Source organism: Lathyrus oleraceus, chromosome 7 (assembly GCF_024323335.1).
Source record: "Lathyrus oleraceus cultivar Zhongwan6 chromosome 7, CAAS_Psat_ZW6_1.0, whole genome shotgun sequence".
In the NCBI taxonomy this organism is placed as follows: Eukaryota; Viridiplantae; Streptophyta; class Magnoliopsida; order Fabales; family Fabaceae; genus Lathyrus; species Lathyrus oleraceus.
Genome location: NC_066585.1, coordinates 167,816,317 through 167,834,071, shown reverse-complemented (window position 1 = coordinate 167,834,071; position 17,755 = coordinate 167,816,317). Strand labels below are relative to the sequence as shown.

Here is a 17,755-nt window from a genome sequence, read left to right as displayed (position 1 = left end):
GAGATGGCAGAACCAGCTCGTGCTCTTCGAGACTACGCCGCTCCATCGCAAGATGAGCCGCATTCGAGTATTGCTCCACCCGCAATCGAAGCAAACAACTTCGAACTTAAACCTTCACTGTTGCAGGAAGTGCAACAGAACCAATTCTCTGGAAATCCTGCCGAGGATCCAAACCTTCATTTATCCGTATTTGTCCAATACGCTGATACTGTTAAAGCTAACAGTGTCACTTCAAAGGCAATTCGACTTCGTCTTTTTCCTTTCTCGTTAAGAGATAGCGCTAGAAGATGGCTCCAGTCTCTCCCTTCCAACTCAGTCACCACATGGAACGAGTTAAAGAAAGTCTTTCTTGCCCGATATTTTCCGCCGAGCAAAACAACTATGTTAAGAGCCCAGATAAATGGATTTAAACAGAAAGATAACGAGTCTCTTTTCGAAGCATGGGAAAGATACAAAGACATGATGAGACTTTGTCCACACCATGGTTTAGAGGACTGGTTAGTAATTCATACCTTCTATAATGGTCTCTTGTACAACACGAGGTTAACAATAGACGCCGCCGCAGGTGGTGCACTAATGAACAAACCTTATGCTGATGCTTACCAACTTATCGAAAGCATGGCCCAAAACCACTATCAGTGGGGAAGCGAACGAACAATGGTAGAAAAACCTCAAACGAAAACTGGCATGTACGAGATAAATAACCTTGATCATGTTAATGCAAAAGTGGATGCTCTGGTCCAGAAAATTGAAAGTTTAAATGTATCACCTCCAACCACCGTGGTTGCCATAACTCAGAATTGCGAAGTCTGTGGAATCCAAGGTCACACTCCTGCAGATTGTCAACTCCTAACAGGAATCCAAGCGGAGCAAGTAAACTATGCTCAAGGAAGTCCCTACTCGCATACCTATAACTCAAACTGGAAGAATCATCCAAATTTTTCATATAAGAGTAATAATGCTTTATACGCACCTGGACAATCTCCGAATCAAGCCCCAGCTATACCTCCGGGATATCAAAAGTCGATCCCATCTACACCTAACAATAACGCCCCTAGGAAATCCAACTTGGAAATCATGATGGAAAACTTTATAGCTTCTCAACAGCAAACCAATAAAGATTTCTCAAACCAGAATGTACACACTGGCGAACAAATTAAACAACTAGCAAATAAAGTAGATGCCCTGGCTACCCAGAACAAAATGTTGGAAACGCAAATATCACAAGTAGCTCAACAACAAGCGCCTACTGCTGCCCCAACTGGTACATTTCCTGGACAACCCCAACCTAACCCGAGAAGCCACACTCATGCAATCATACTGAGAAGTGGAACGGAAGTGGAAGGACCGTCTGACCCAAGGATAGAAAACCAAAACTCTAAAAAGTTAACTGAGGAAGAAAATAAACCTAAGGAAAAGGAAGAGAGTAATAAGGAAACCGTAGAAAAGAAGGAACCTTATGTACCTCCACCACCTTATAAACCACCTATCCCTTACCCTTAAAGGCTTATTAAAACCAAAGATGCGGGCCAATTTAAAAAATTTGTTGACCTACTGAAACAATTAAACGTCACAATTCCGTTTACAGAAGCTATTACGCAGATGCCCTCATATGCCAAGTTCTTAAAAGAAATTCTTTCTAATAAAAGGAAACTTGAAGATAGCGAAACTGTTACACTCACTGCTGAATGTAGCGCTATAATCCAGAATATGCCTCCTAAACTTAAAGATCCGGGTAGTTTCTCTATACCCTGTCACATAGGAAAATTTGTCATAGACAAAGCCTTATGCGATTTAGGAGCCGGTATTAGTGTTATGCCTTTATCCATATGCAAGAAACTGGAAATGGGAGAATTAAGCCCAACTAAAATGTCTGTGCAACTAGCAGATCGTTCTGTTAGATATCCTGTAGGAATTCTTGAAAACGTTCCCGTGCGCATAGGTCAATTCTACATTCCAACCGATTTTATAATTATGGACATTAGAGAAGATGAAGTTACACCCATTATACTGGGAAGACCGTTCTTAGCAACTGCCGGTGCGATCATAGACGTAAAACGAGGACGACTCACTTTCGAAGTAGGAGAAGAGAAAATTGAGTTCATTCTTTCCCAATTTTTGAAAGCACCTGCAATAGAAGATACATGTTACTTCATGGATATCATCGATGAATGCATAAAAGAAACAGAGTTAGAAAAAGACAAATCATCTGACTATCTTGTAGAAGACAAACTTAACCAATGTTTAGCAATAACACCGGACCCTACGTAATGCCTTAAGAAACCAACCCTAGACCTGAAAACACTTCCCAAAAATCTGAGATATGAATTCCTAGACTTAGAACTTGAACGACCAGTGATAGTTAATGCAGACCTAGGAAGACTCGAAACAAAAAAACTCCTGCATATCTTAAGAAAGTATCCAACCGCACTAGGATACAACATCACCGATCTTAAAGGAATAAGTCCTTCTATTTGTATGCACCGCATCATGCTAGAAGAAGACTGTAAAACTTCTAGGGAACACCAGAGGAGACTAAACCCGATCCTGAGTGAGGTAGTGAAGAAGGAAATAACCAAGTTATTAGAGGCAGGTATCATATATCCTATATCTGATAGCAAATGGGTTAGTCCTGTACACGTAGTACCAAAGAAAGGAGGTATAACAGTTATTGAAAATGAAAAAGGAGAAACTATAACCAAACGAATCGAATCGGGATGGAGAATGTGCATTGACTATAGGTAACTAAACAAAGCAACCCGAAAAGATCATTTCCCTTTACCATTCATTGACCAGATGTTAGAACGATTAGCAAAACATTCTCATTTCTGCTATCTAGACGGTTACTCAGGCTTCTTTCAAATACCAATTCATCCTGATGACCAAGAAAAGACAACGTTCACGTGTCCTTTTGGTACCTTCGCTTATAGACGAATGTCGTTTGGCTTGTGTAATGCTCCTGCAACCTTCCAAAGGTGCATGATGGCAATATTCGCCGATTTTCTCGAAAACATCATGGAAGTATTTATGGATGACTTTTCCGTATGTGGACAAAGCTTTGAAGAATGCCTTGAAAACCTAGAAAGAGTTCTAGAGCGATGTGTAAAAGTAAACCTAGTACTTAATTGGGAAAAATGCCACTTTATGGTACAAGAAGGAATTGTTTTAGGACACATCATCTCGAACAGAGGAATTGAAGTAGACAAAGCCAAAATAGAGGTAATCGAAAACCTTCAACCCCCGAAAACTGTGAGAGAAGTACGAAGCTTCTTAGGACATGCCGGTTTTTACCGACGATTCATTAAAGACTTCTCTAAAATAACTAAACCTTTAACCGGGCTATTGATGAAGGATGCTGAATTCATATTCGACAATAAATGTTTAGAAGCATTTCAAACGCTTAAATAAGCATTGATCTCCGCGCCCATAATGCAGACACCAGATTGGAACGAACCATTCGAAATAATGTGTGATGCCAGTGATTACGCTGTAGGTGCTGTTTTAGGACAACGAAAGGATAAAAAGCTCCACGTTATATATTACGCAAGTAGAACTCTAGATGAAGCACAAATGAATTACGCCACGACCGAGAAAGAACTTCTAGCAGTAGTATTTGCGCTAGATAAATTTCGTTCTTACTTGGTCGGAGCCAAAATAATCATTTACACTGACCACGCTGCTATCAAATACCTCTTAACAAAAAAGGATGTTAAACCTAGACTCCTAAGGTGGATCCTGTTGCTACAAGAGTTCGATTTGGAAATCAAAGACAAGAAAGGAACTGAAAACGTAGTAGCAGATCACCTCTCTAGACTTGAGAACCTTGAACCGGAAAGAACATCAATTAACGATGATTTCTCGTACGATAAACTTATAACTACTTTGGAAGAAAATAACACTGATAAACAGGTAGAAACCACCTTAGCTATATCTGTTACACCATGGTACGCTGATCTCGTCAATTATTTAGCTGCCGGAATAGTTCCACCTACTTTATCCTACCAGCAGAAGAAACGATTCTTCTATGACATAAAACACTATTACTGGGATGACCCCTTACTTTTTAAAAGAGGCACCGATGGTATTTTCCGTCGGTGTATACCCGAAGAAGAGGTAGAAAATATAATCCAACACTGTCACTCCGCTCCTTATGGTGGACATGCAAGTACATCCAAAACCTGCTCTAAAATCCTACAAGCCGGTTTTTATTGGCCAAATATATGGAAGGATGTTCATGCGGCTATTAAGAAATGTGATAGATGTCAACGCACAGGAAACATATCTAGACATGACGAGATGCCACAAAAAGGCGTTTTGGAAGTAGAGATTTTCGACGTGTGGGGAATAGACTTCATGGGACCTTTTCCATCCTCTTTCGGTAACAAATACATACTCGTGGCACTTGACTACGTATCAAAATGGATTGAAGCTATAGCTTCTCCAACAAACGACACACGAGTAGTAACTAGACTCTTTAAGAATATAATATTTCCAAGATTTGGTGTCCCAAGAATAGTAGTCAGTGATGGTGGATCGCATTTCATATCTAAGGTACTCGAAAAATTGATGTTTAAGTATGGCGTAAGGCATAGAGTAGCGACACCTTACCACCCTCAAACCAGTGGGCAAGTGGAAGTGTCTAACAGAGAAATCAAACAGATATTAGAAAAAACAGTCGCCACCTCAAGGAAAGACTGGTCATTGAAATTACCAGAAGCTTTATGGGCTTATCGAACTGCTTACAAAACTCCCATAGGGACAACCCCATTGAAGCTCATTTATGGAAAATCCTGCCACCTCCCGGTAGAATTATAACATAAAGCCTATTGGGCTATTAAAAATCTAAATTTAAACTATAAGGTCGCCGGTGAAAAGAGAATCCTTGATATAAGCGAATTAGAGGAACTCAGAAGAGACGCTTACGAAAATGCCAGAATCTACAAAGAAAGAACAAAACAATGGCATGACAAGCACATATCAAGGAAAATCTTCAAACAAGGCGATACAGTCCTTTTATTTAACTCTAGGCTAAAGTTATTCCCGGGAAAACTACGATCTAGATGGTCAGGTCCTTTTCAAATCACCAATGTCTTTCCCAGTGGAGCGGTAGAAATTAAAGGCAAATCTATGGAACCATTTACCGTAAACGGGCAACGTCTAAAACATTATCACTATGCAGAAAACAATGAAGATTCGCGAGTCTTGCACTTAGATGAAATGCCTCCAGAATTTATAGATTATAATTGATAGTTTTTATGTCGAGCTTGCGACATTAAACAAAGCGCTTAGTGGGAGATAACCCACAAATATTTATATTTTCATTTCTTCCTTAATTATTCTTTTAAATTTTATTTAGTATTCTTTCTTAATTTATTTTAATTTATTAAAAACTTTTCTCTTCTTCTTTCGGCATTTGGCCAAATCCTGACTAAAACTATTGTTTTTCTTTTCTCTAGCTAACATTAACCTGATGGGACAAATTGATCGTATGGGTATCAAATTCAGAGGGAAAGCTCAGAAACAAAGGTTTGAGGAACTAGCCACGAGAGAGATGCTGCCTAGTTTGTATGCTGATGACTGGGCAATGACTGCCCTTGGACTAAGAGAAAGCGTCCTGTATTTGCTGAGTTAGATAGGGTGGGAAACCTCTCCTATCCGTAGACATTTCGTCACTTACCGGAGACTAACACTAGAATTCCTTAGCTCCCTGATCTATCTACCCAGCCATGGAAAAGGAATAAGCAGAGGTTTCATCCAGTTCAGAATGTTTAACATGGAGTATCAATTTAATATTCAAGACTTTACCAACCTTTTAGGTTTCCCTACCTCCCTTGATACATTCACAGTGAGCCAAGAAGAACTTTTTGAATATAGAGAACTTGAACACTTTTGGGGAAGCTTGACTGGAAATGACGATCCCGAGGAACATGAGTTTCTCTCTGGAAACATACATAACCCGACCTTCCGTTATTTCCATAAGATCCTGACCCACACCTTATTTGGGAAGAAGTCAAACAGTACCTCAGTTTCACGTGATGAGCTCTTCATCATATTTTGTGCTTCCCAGAACCGTCCAGTAAACGGTGCCACTTTTATGTTGGCAAATTTTGACCACCTTATCCAAGATGAACGAGCACCAATTCGAATAGGCGGTTTGATAACCATGATTGGTAATGCTATCGGATTACGTCAGCCTATGCTTGACTTAAGCCCTTTTTGTGGCATTACGATTATGAGTATACCCTTCCTCTTCAACACTATGTTTATAGCAAACCTAGGGTCTGAAGAGTTTGAGCTTATAATTAATAACGAAGTTCTTTGCCTATTCACCTTGCCCAGTCCTAGGACTAGTGTTCATAACCGCAATAACTGGCTCTACAACCTGAACGCAACACCCTCTCCTGCTAGATCTACTGAATCCATCCAGGACTATGAGATTTGTGACGACCAGATCCCTTATGCTGAATCTGACCCTCAGACACCATCTGGTTATTATGATATTGATCCTCCTCCTCAGTCTGTCCCGGCCGAAGAATCAGCAATACCCGATCTTAGACATCATATGCCCGGAGCTGATTATGACACCACCATTCAAGCTTTGATGTCAGAACAAGACGCCCTCAGAGAAGAGTTAGCTAACATGGGACGAGAATTTCTGGGATACATGAGCAGTATGACAAATCAGTTCCACGAGTTGCTAAACCGTGTTAACTCCTTTGCTCCTCCGGCCAGAGATCGTGCAGATGGATAGAAGTTGTTTTTCTTAGTTATTTAGTTTTAGTTAGATTATTCATTAATGTTATTTCAAATTATGTTCGTATTTGTTTCTCTTTCGCATTTTTTTTTCTTCCAATGTTACATTATGATTATTTTATGAAGCTATTGATTTATTTTACTTCATTATGAATTATGCAATATCTATCAATAATGCTCTCTACTGTTGCTACCTACATAACTTATTATATATATATATATATATATATATATATATAATATATATATATATATATAGATATCTATATAATATATATATATATATATCTATATATATATATATAATATATATATATATATATATAATTTTATGGAAAGTAGAATAGCATGCAGGGAAATTTAAAGTATCACAATAGCAAATAAAATAAACATATGCAAAACGAATAAGAAACAATAAAATATATGGTAAAAACAAAGTACGTTGCAAATAACTGTGTGACGAGCGTCACACACGCCATCACGGTCGTCACACCAAGTGCCTGTGACGCCCGTAACGCCCCTGTCACGAGCGTGACACCGTCTGACTATGTGAACGTTGCAAACCGTTGGAGACACGACCGTTACACCATTTCACCTTTTTACCTTCCCCATTTATTCACATTTACCCACATTTATTTACTTTTCAACCACTCCCTTCCCAACTTCCAAATCTTTTCCTATAAATACCCACCATACCTTTCTTCATACACCACAAACCATTCTATAAAATCAATTTCATTTCCCTTCTCCCCTAATTACCTCTTTCAAACCACTTATCGATATGGCGGGCAACCAAGCTTTCGGAAATATCATCTTCCGATCCGAAGATGATAATTATCAAAGGGAGCAGTTCGAGCGTTTCAAACAACGAGGTGTCATCTCTACCAGGTATCCTGATCTAACTTGTTTACAAGAATTAGGATTACTTCAAGGTATAGAATGGATGCTCCGTCTTGCGGATTTAACCTTTCTTTGCACTCATAATCAATCTACCTACCCCTCCCTAACCTTAGAATTTTTAAGTTCTTATTCGTACAACACCCCCACCGGTGAAGACGAGTACTTAACCGGTACCGCAACCTTCCGTATGTTCAACACCGAATACTCCCTATCCCAAAACCAATTGAGTACCATGCTACAATTCCCCATCGAAGACCGAGTCCACCCCAGAATCCCTCCGAATTCCCAGTGGCACATACACGCCTTCGACCTCTTTAGGAAAATATCCGGTGTAGATACCAACAACTGGGATGTGCTCCTTGCTTCCCATATACATAACCCAACTATCCGGTACTTTATCCGCATCCTGCAAAACACAGTTTTTGGAAGACCGAGCAACAGCAAAGTCAATGCAAAGGAATTATTCTTCCTCCAATGCGTCTTCGAACCGGATACTAAGGTAAACGCCGCCTCCTTCCTATTTCATCATATCCGCACCTTATGTGCTAGAGGCCGTCAACCTTTTGTAATTGGTGGATTAATCACCACCATAGCACTTGGCTTAAACCTAGGGGACCGACTCCAAACTTTAGAATCTTTACCTCCCCTATTTATGGATATAAGCTACTGTCGGTCCAGCCGCCTAATTAAGAACAGAGTAGGCGGAAAATATTACCTTATGGTGAACAACCAGGAAGTCCCAAGCGTTGTTCTACCCAACATTGCCCTAACAGATGTCACCAACCCCAACCGCCACCTCTATGATCTGAATGCTCCCGAAGCTACCGAGCCTTCACATGCAAATCCGTCTACAGACGAGTTCGAAGAAATGGAGCAAGGTGATCATGCTCCTGCACAACAATCAGTCCCGCTCAACCCTTCCGATAATACAGTTGGTCCATCCTCACGACGTCGTCGACGAAGAAGGCCTGCAACCAACGACAACATCATGGATGCTATTGATGGTATGCAAGCGCAGAATCTCGAAATGATGCAAATGATGCGCCAAATGCAACAACAACAGGACGCGAGGAATGCCATAACCGATCAGCGGTTCATGAGTTGCTCAGCAGGTTTGACGACTTAGAAGTACGTCAACGATCACCAGGTCCAAGAACGAGAGGCGGAAGGCAGCATTGACTTTAGTTTCCTTTTCCTTTCTTTTTGTATTTCTTTTGTTTTCCTTAAAACATTGGGGACAATGTTTCATTTAAGTGTGTGTGTGGGGGGGGGGGGGGGGGGGGGGGGGAACCGTGTTCTTTGTATCTTCCCTTTTTCAAGTATGTATCTTTCTTTTCATTGTTATTTCCCTTATAAAAAAAAGTTTAAAAAAAATTTCTTATAATATAGATTTATTTTAAGTTAAGTCCCTAGTGTGAAAAATATCTATTATCTATTCCCTCAAAATCTTCATGAGCCATAACAAAAATTCAACACACTCAGTAAGTATAAAGGTTACTTATTTTATCAAACTTGAGACAAATTAAGACAAAAACTATTACCGCCCCAACACTCTAAACAAACCTCAGCATGTTAGATCAGAAAGGCACCTGTTATACAAGTCCATGGACTTTTAACTTTACAGTAACCCCGAGTAGTTTATACAAGAAGTCAGCACCATCTTTATAGCAAACTACGTGGAGGGCCGATGAATATAAGTGAATGATCCCAAAATAAAAAATAATAATATATATATATATATATATATATATATAATATATATATATATATATATATATAGCAGGAAATGCACTAACTAAGTTAGGTGATCCTTACCAGATCATTTAATCTAACGGTTGTAGCTCATACAAAAACATAATACGAAAGATCCATTATGAGTTGGTTCAGCAGGTATCTGGTACTGAACTTGGTAGGGCGGACTACGGTCCGATCCCCCGCAATTTGCAATGGACTAAATAACGAAGTTATCCGACTCATGTGCCAGAACTTCAAGCTAAAAAGGGGATCAGAATCACTAACCGGTCACTCCACTATGTGCGCGAAACGATAAAGGGCTTAATGTGATTTCGCTAGAATGAAAACGGGTAAAATAAGAATAAAAGAACCAGGCTAGCTATAATAGCATGACTCTAACTGATTTGCATGAGGTAAGATTATCAGATGTGATAACGGTAGTTCTTGATGTCGAGATTAAATTCGAGTTGCTTCTAAACAAAATCTACTTGCAACCTAGTACGAATTGATGTGTGTTTTGAAATTTCATCTGGCTAAATTTTTAAAAACGAGTTCTATACTGTATTTTGCTTGAGGACAAGCAAAGGTCTAAGTATGGGGGAGTTTGATAACATGAAATAATATCACATTCTAGGACTCGATTTAATTAAATTAAATTATTATTTACTTCAATTTATTCCATTTTATTCGATATTACTCGGTATTTTCTTTCTATTTATCTCAGGTAGCTTATTTGGAGCACAAGTGAAAAAGGAAGAAAAGGAGGTGCAAAAAGAAATGAAAAGAAGCAAATTCCACCAAGCCTAAGCCCAGCCCAAAAGCACAGGCGCTGCGCCTGTGACGAGCGTCACACAAGCTGTGACGAGCGTCACACAAGCTGTGACGAGCGTCACGCCCTGCATACTTGTGTTACGAGCGTAACACATGGTGTGACGGACGTCACACCATTCCCCTATATTTTTGGCTTCAGAAGCGCAACAAAGACGTTGAGGCCTATTGTTACGCTTGACCATTGGAACGTGAAGGACTCTTGCACGGAAAGCTCTTGGGAAACCGTTACAAAAAGTGACCAATATAAATAGTGGCTTTTGGCAAACCCCACAGCTCCTCTCTCCACTTCGTTCAATTTTCCTCTTCCAACCGTGCAAGCATACCATTACCTTTTTACAGTTTTTGCTTTTAATTGCAATCTTTATTTTTATTTTCTTTTCCAGTTAATCTTTCAGCACTTAATTAATTTTTCGCACAATAGTTTTTACACCGGAAACTATTGTGTATCTTTTACTAGATCTAACCTTACGTTAGACCCTAGATTTTTATTCCTTCACTTTTATTTTCCTGTCCGATTGAAGAATTCAAGAACAAATCCAACCGGTCTGTGGTGGAGTGTTCAAGATTGCTATAAATTATTCAGGTTCTTTAATTATTGTTTGAATTTATATATGCTCTGCTTTACTGTTTATTTATATTATTTGTCTGAGATGGAATTATTTATGCATGCTGATTATTTAGATCTGTTTAGCATGTCTGGCTAATTTATTTAGGTATCGGTATGTAGAGTAAGCGGAATGAAGGAGTCAAAACTAAGTTGGTTTAATTACGTTTAAAAATAAAATCACTCTTTTTACGGTCTCAATTTACAGGTTTAATAACAAGGTTTTTGTACGAAAGTAAAAGACATAAAGAAGTTAAAATCAATAGAACGAGAGTTTGAGTTTTTAACTGGACAATGTAAATTGGACATTAATTCTAGATCAGGGCGAAAGCAATTTTTAGAGTTAATTAAATTCTAATCTTTTTCAAAAATTATTTTTAAAGGTTGAATGTGAGGACGAGAGTTAAGCATTTGAATTTAATTATATAATCTAAGTCAACAGAGCGAGAGTTTGAGACAAGGGTGTTTAAACGATTAGTGTTTTCTTAAAAAGAGTTTCTACGGATTCTATTGTTTTCAAAAAGTGATTTTGGACTTAACTAATAAGTGACAGCTACGTTAATATAAAATCATAGTTTATTCAACAGAGCGAGAGTTTGAGATAAAACTTTTAATCAATAGTGTCTACTGAAAAGATTTGTTTTAAAACCAAGAAACCAACGAAGAATTGATTCCCTAATTACGACGAACTACATACCGATATCCGCTTAATTGATATTTAATTTAGATCTTATTTTAGTTTTTACTTTCCCCCCAAACAATCGAAGTATCATCCGCCTTAGCTTTACGAAGTAACCTTAGAAAACGGTATATCGATTCATAAGTCCTTGTGGGATCGATATCTTTTAAAACTACGCGATAGAACTGTGCACTTGCAGTTTGTACCCCAAATTCGACTCATAAAGTCGCGACCAAGTTTTTGGCGCCGTTGCCGGGGACTTTTATTTAGTCGATATCGTAACTCTTCTGTTACGCTGTAGAGACTAAGGCTTATTTTTCTTTTCTTTTTTTTTTTTCGTTGATTTGTATGCCACATACTCGCTCACAAGGCGAGCCGTTCTACTTACGAATCAACGATATCGAACTATATCTCCGAGTCTTACGACGAATTCGGGAATACCGTGCTGCAAACAATCTCCCTCCTGTTGAACTTCCTGATCTCAAAAATCTTCTTCCTTCGCCGATACCCGAGATGGCAGAACCAGCTCGTGCTCTTCGAGACTTTACCGCTCCATCGCAAGATGAGCCGCATTCGAGTATTGCTCCACCCGCAATCGAAGCAAACAACTTCGAACTTAAACCTTCACTGTTGCAGGCAGTGCAACAGAACCAATTCTCTGGAAATCCTACCGAGGATCCAAACCTTCATTTATCCGTATTTGTCCAATACGCTGATACTGTTAAAGCTAACGGTGTCACTTCAGAGGCAATTCGACTTCGTCTTTTTCCTTTCTCGTTAAGAGATAGCGCTAGAAGATGGCTCCAGTCTCTTCCTTCCAACTCAGTCACCACATGGAACGAGTTAAAGAAAGTCTTTCTTTCCTGATATTTTCCGCCGAGCAAAACAACTATTTTAAGAGCCTAGATAAATGGATTTAAACAGAAAGATAACGAGTCTCTTTTCGAAGCATGGGAAAGATACAAAGACATGATGAGACTTTGTCCACACCATGGTTTAGAGGACTGGTTAGTAATTCATACCTTCTATAATGGTCTCTTGTACAACACGAGGTTAACAATAGACGCCGCCACAGATGGTGCACTAATGAACAAACCTTATGCTGATGCTTACCAACTTATCGAAAGCATGGCCCAAAACCACTATCAGTGGGGAAGCGAACGAACAATGGTAGAAAAACCTCAAACGAAAACTGGCATGTACGAGATAAGTAACCTTGATCATGTTAATGCAAAAGTGGATGCTCTGGTCCAGAAAATTGAAAGTTTAAATGTATCACCTCCAGCCACCGTGGTTGCCATAACTCAGAATTGCGAAGTCTGTGGAATCCAAGGTCACACTCCTGCAGATTGTCAACTCCTAATAGGAATCCAAGCGGAGCAAGTAAACTATGCTCAAGGAAGTCCCTACTCGCATACCTATAACTCAAACTGGAAGAATCATCCAAATTTTTCATATAAGAGTAATAATGCTTTATACGCACCTGGACAATCTCCGAATCAAGCCCCAGCTATACCTCCGGGATATCAAAAGTCGATCCCATCTACACCTAACAATAATGCCCCTAGGAAATCCAACTTGGAAATCATGATGGAAAACTTTATAGCTTCTCAACAGCAAACCAATAAAGATTTCTTAAACCAGAATGTACACACTGGCGAACAAATTAAACAACTAGCAAATAAAGTAGATGCCCTGGCTACCCATAACAAAATGCTGGAAACGCAAATATCATAAGTAGCTCAACAACAAGCGCCTACTGCTGCCCCAACTGGTACATTTCCTGGACAACCCCAACCTAACCCGAGAAGCCACACTCTTGCAATCATACTGAGAAGTGGAACGGAAGTGGAAGGACCGTCTGACCCAAGGATAGAAAACCAAAACTCTAAAAAGTCAACTGAGGAAGAAAATAAGCCATGGAAAAGGAATAAGCAGAGGTTTCATCCAGTTCAGAATGTTTAACATGGAATATCAATTTAATATTCAAGACTTTACCAACCTTTTAGGTTTCCCCACCTCCCTTGACACATTCACAGTGAGCCAAGAAGAACTTTTTGAATATAGAGAACTTGAACACTTTTGGGGAAGCTTGACTGGAAATGACGATCCTGAGGAACATGAGTTTCTCTCTGGAAACATACATAACCCGGCCTTCCGTTATTTCCATAAGATCCTGACCCACACCTTATTTGGGAAGAAGTCAAACAGTACCTCAGTTTCACGTGATGAGCTCTTCATCATATTTTGTGCTTCCCAGAACCGTCCAGTAAACGGTGCCACTTTTATGTTGGCAAATTTTGACCACCTTATCCAAGATGAACGAGCACCAATTCGAATAGGCGGTTTGATAACCATGATTGGTAATGCTATCGGATTACGTCAGCCTATGCTTGACTTAAGCCCTTTTTGTGGCATTACGATTATGAGTATACCCTTCCTCTTCAACACTATGTTTATAGCAAACCTAGGGTCTGAAGAGTTTGAGCTTATAATTAATAACCAAGTTCTTTGCCTATTCACCTTGCCCAGTCCTAGGACTAGTGTTCATAACCGCAATAACTGACTCTACAACCTGAACGCAACACCCTCTCCTGCTAGATCTACTGAATCCATCCAGGACTATGAGATTTGTGACGACCAGATCCCTTATGCTGAATCTGACCCTCAGACACCATCTGGTTATTATGATATTGATCCTCCTCCTCAGTCCGTCCCGGCCGAAGAATCAGCAATACCCGATCTTAGACATCATATGCCCGGAGCTGATTATAACACCACCATTCAAGCTTTGATGTCAGAACAAGACGCCCTCAGAGAAGAGTTAGCTAACATGGGACAAGAATTTCTGGGATACATGAGCAGTATGACAAATCAGTTCCACGAGTTGCTAAACCGTGTTAACTCCTTTGCTCCTCCGGCCAGAGATCGTGCAGATGGATAGAAGTGTTTTTCTTAGTTATTTAGTTTTAGTTAGATTATTCATTAATGTTATTTCAAATTATGTTCGTATTTGTTTCTCTTTCATATTTTTTGTTTTTTTTCTTCCAATGTTACATTATGATTATTTTATGAAGCTATTGATTTATTTTACTTCATTATGAATTATGCAATATCTATCAATAATGCTCTCTACTGTTGCTACCTACATAACTTATTAAAGATATATATATATATATATATATATATATATATATATATATATATATATATATATATTATATAATATATATATATATATTATATTATATATATATATTATATATATTATATATATATATATATATATATATTATATATATATATAATATATAATATATTATATAATATATATATATATATATATATATATATATATATATATATATATAATCTATATATATATATATATATATATATATATATATATATATTATGGAAAGTAGAATAGCATGCAAGGGAAATTTAAAGTATCACAATAGCAAAATAAAATAAACATATGCAAAACGAAATAACAAATAATAAAATATAATGGTAAAAACAAAGTACGTTGCAAATAACTGTGTGACGAGCGTCACACACGCCATCACGGTCGTCACACCAAGTGCCTGTGACGCCCGTAACGCCCCTGTCACGAGCGTGACACCGTCTGACTATGTGAACGTTGCAAACCGTTGGAGACACGACCGTTACACCATTTCACCTTTTTACCTTCCCCATTTATTCACATTTACCCACATTTATTTACTTTTCAACCACTCCCTTCCCAACTTCCAAATCTTTTCCTATAAATACCCACCATACCTTTCTTCATACACCACAAACCATTCTATAAAATCAATTTCATTTCCCTTCTCCCCTAATTACCTCTTTCAAACCACTTATCGATATGGCGGGCAACCAAGCTTTCGGAAATATCATCTTCCGATCCGAAGATGATAATTATCAAAGGGAGCAGTTCGAGCGTTTCCAACAACGAGGTGTCACCTCTACCAGGTATCCTGATCTAACTTGTTTACAAGAATTAGGATTACTTCAAGGTATAGAATGGATGCTCCGTCTTGCTGATTTAACCTTTCTTTGCACTCATAATCAACCTACCTACCCCTCCCTAACCTTAGAATTTTTAAGTTCTTATTCGTACAACACCCCCACCGGTGAAGACGAGTACTTAACCGGTACCGCAACCTTCCGTATGTTCAACACCGAATACTCCCTATCCCAAAACCAATTGAGTACCATGCTACAATTCCCCATCGAAGACCGAGTCCACCCCAGAATCCCTCCGAATTCCCAGTGGCACATACACGCCTTCGACCTCTTTAGGAAAATATCCGGTGTAGATACCAACAACTGGGATGTGCTCCTTGCTTCCCATATACATAACCCAACTATCCGGTACTTTATCCGCATCCTGCAAAACACAGTTTTTGGAAGACCGAACAACAACAAAGTCAATGCAAAGGAATTATTCTTCCTCCAATGCGTCTTCGAACTGGATACTAAGGTAAACGCCGCCTCCTTCCTATTTCATCATATCCGCACCTTATGTGCTAGAGGCCGTCAACCTTTTGTAATTGGTGGATTAATCACCACCATAGCACTTGGCTTAAACCTAGGGGACCGACTCCAAACTTTAGAATCTTTACCTCCCCTATTTATGGATATAAGCTACTGTCGGTCCAGCCGCCTAATTAAGAACAGAGTAGGCGGAAAATATTACCTTATGGTGAACAACTACGAAGTCCCAAGCGTTGTTCTACCCAACATTGCCCTAACATATGTCACCAACCCCAACCGCCACCTCTATGATCTGAATGCTCCCGAAGCTACCGAGCCTTCACATGCAAATCCGTCTACAGACGAGTTCGAAGAAATGGAGCAAGGTGATCATGCTCCTGCACAACAATCAGTCCCGCTCAACCCTTCCGATAATACAGCTGGTCCATCCTCACGACGTCGTCGACGAAGAAGGCCTGCAACCAACGACGACATCATGGATGCTATTGATGGTATGCAAGCGCAGAATCTCGAAATGATGCAAATGATGCGCCAAATGCAACAACAACAGGACGCGAGGAATGCCATAACCGATCAGCGGTTCACTGAGTTGCTCAGCAGGTTTGACGACTTAGAAGTACGTCAACGATCACCAGGTCCAAGAACGAGAGGCGGAAGGCAGCATTGACTTTAGTTTCCTTTTCCTTTCTTTTTGTATTTCTTTTGTTTTCCTTAAAACATTGGGGACAATGTTTCATTTAAGTGTGGGGGGGAAAACCGTGTTCTTTCTATTTTCCCTTTTTCAAGTATGTATCTTTCTTTTCATTGTTATTTCCCTTATAAAAAAAAGGAAAAGTTAAAAAAAAATTCTTATAATATAGATTTATTTTAAGTTAAGTCCCTAGTGTGAAATATATCTATTATCTATTCCCTCAAAATCTTCATGAGCCATAACAAAAATTCAACACACTCAGTAAGTATAAAGGTTGCTTATTTTATCAAACTTGAGACAAATTAAGACAAAAACTATTACCGCCCCAACACTCTAAACAAACCTCAGCATGTTAGATCAGAAAGGCACCTGTTATACAAGTCCATGGACTTTTAACTTTACAGTAACCCCGAGTAGTTTATACAAGAAGTCAGCACCATCTTTATAGCAAACTACGTGGAGGGCCGATGAATATAAGTGAATGATTCCCAAAATAAAAAAATAATATATATATATATATATATATATATATATATATATAGCAGGAAATGCACTAACTAAGTTAGGTGATCCTTACCAGATCATTTAATCTAAAGGTTGCAGCTCATACAAAAATATAATATGAAAGATCCATTATGAGTTGGTTCAGCAGGTATCTGGTACTGAACTTGGTAGGGCGGACTACGGTCCGATCCCCCGCAATTTGCAATGGACTAAATAACGAAGTTATCCGACTCATGTGCCAGAACTTCAAGCTAAAAAGGGGATCAGAATCACTAACCGGTCACTCCAGTATGTGCGCGAAACGATAAAGGGCTTAATGTAATTTCGCTAGAATGAAAACGGGTGAAATAAGAATAAAAGAACCAGACTAGCTATAATAGCATGACTCGAACTGGTTTGCATGAGGTAAGATTATCAGATGTGGTAACGGTAGTTCTTGATGTCGAGATTAAATTCGAGTTGCTTCTAAACAAAATCTACTTGCAACCTAGTACGAATTGATGTGTGTTTTGAAATTTCATCTGGCTAAATTTTTAAAAACGAGTTCTATACTGTATTT

At 38.9% G+C, this 17,755-nt stretch overlaps 2 non-coding genes across 2 annotated transcripts; both read right to left on the bottom strand.

The window, feature by feature from the left end:
* Positions 1-381: 381 nt before the first annotated feature.
* Positions 382-488, bottom strand: LOC127108596 (small nucleolar RNA R71). Its single transcript, XR_007796122.1, has one exon. It is a non-coding gene; the product is annotated as a small nucleolar RNA R71 (small nucleolar RNA).
* Positions 489-12,392: 11,904 nt separating this feature from the next.
* LOC127108676 (small nucleolar RNA R71) lies at positions 12,393-12,499 on the bottom strand. Its single transcript, XR_007796199.1, has one exon. It is a non-coding gene; the product is annotated as a small nucleolar RNA R71 (small nucleolar RNA).
* Between the last annotated feature and the right edge of the window lie 5,256 nt (positions 12,500-17,755).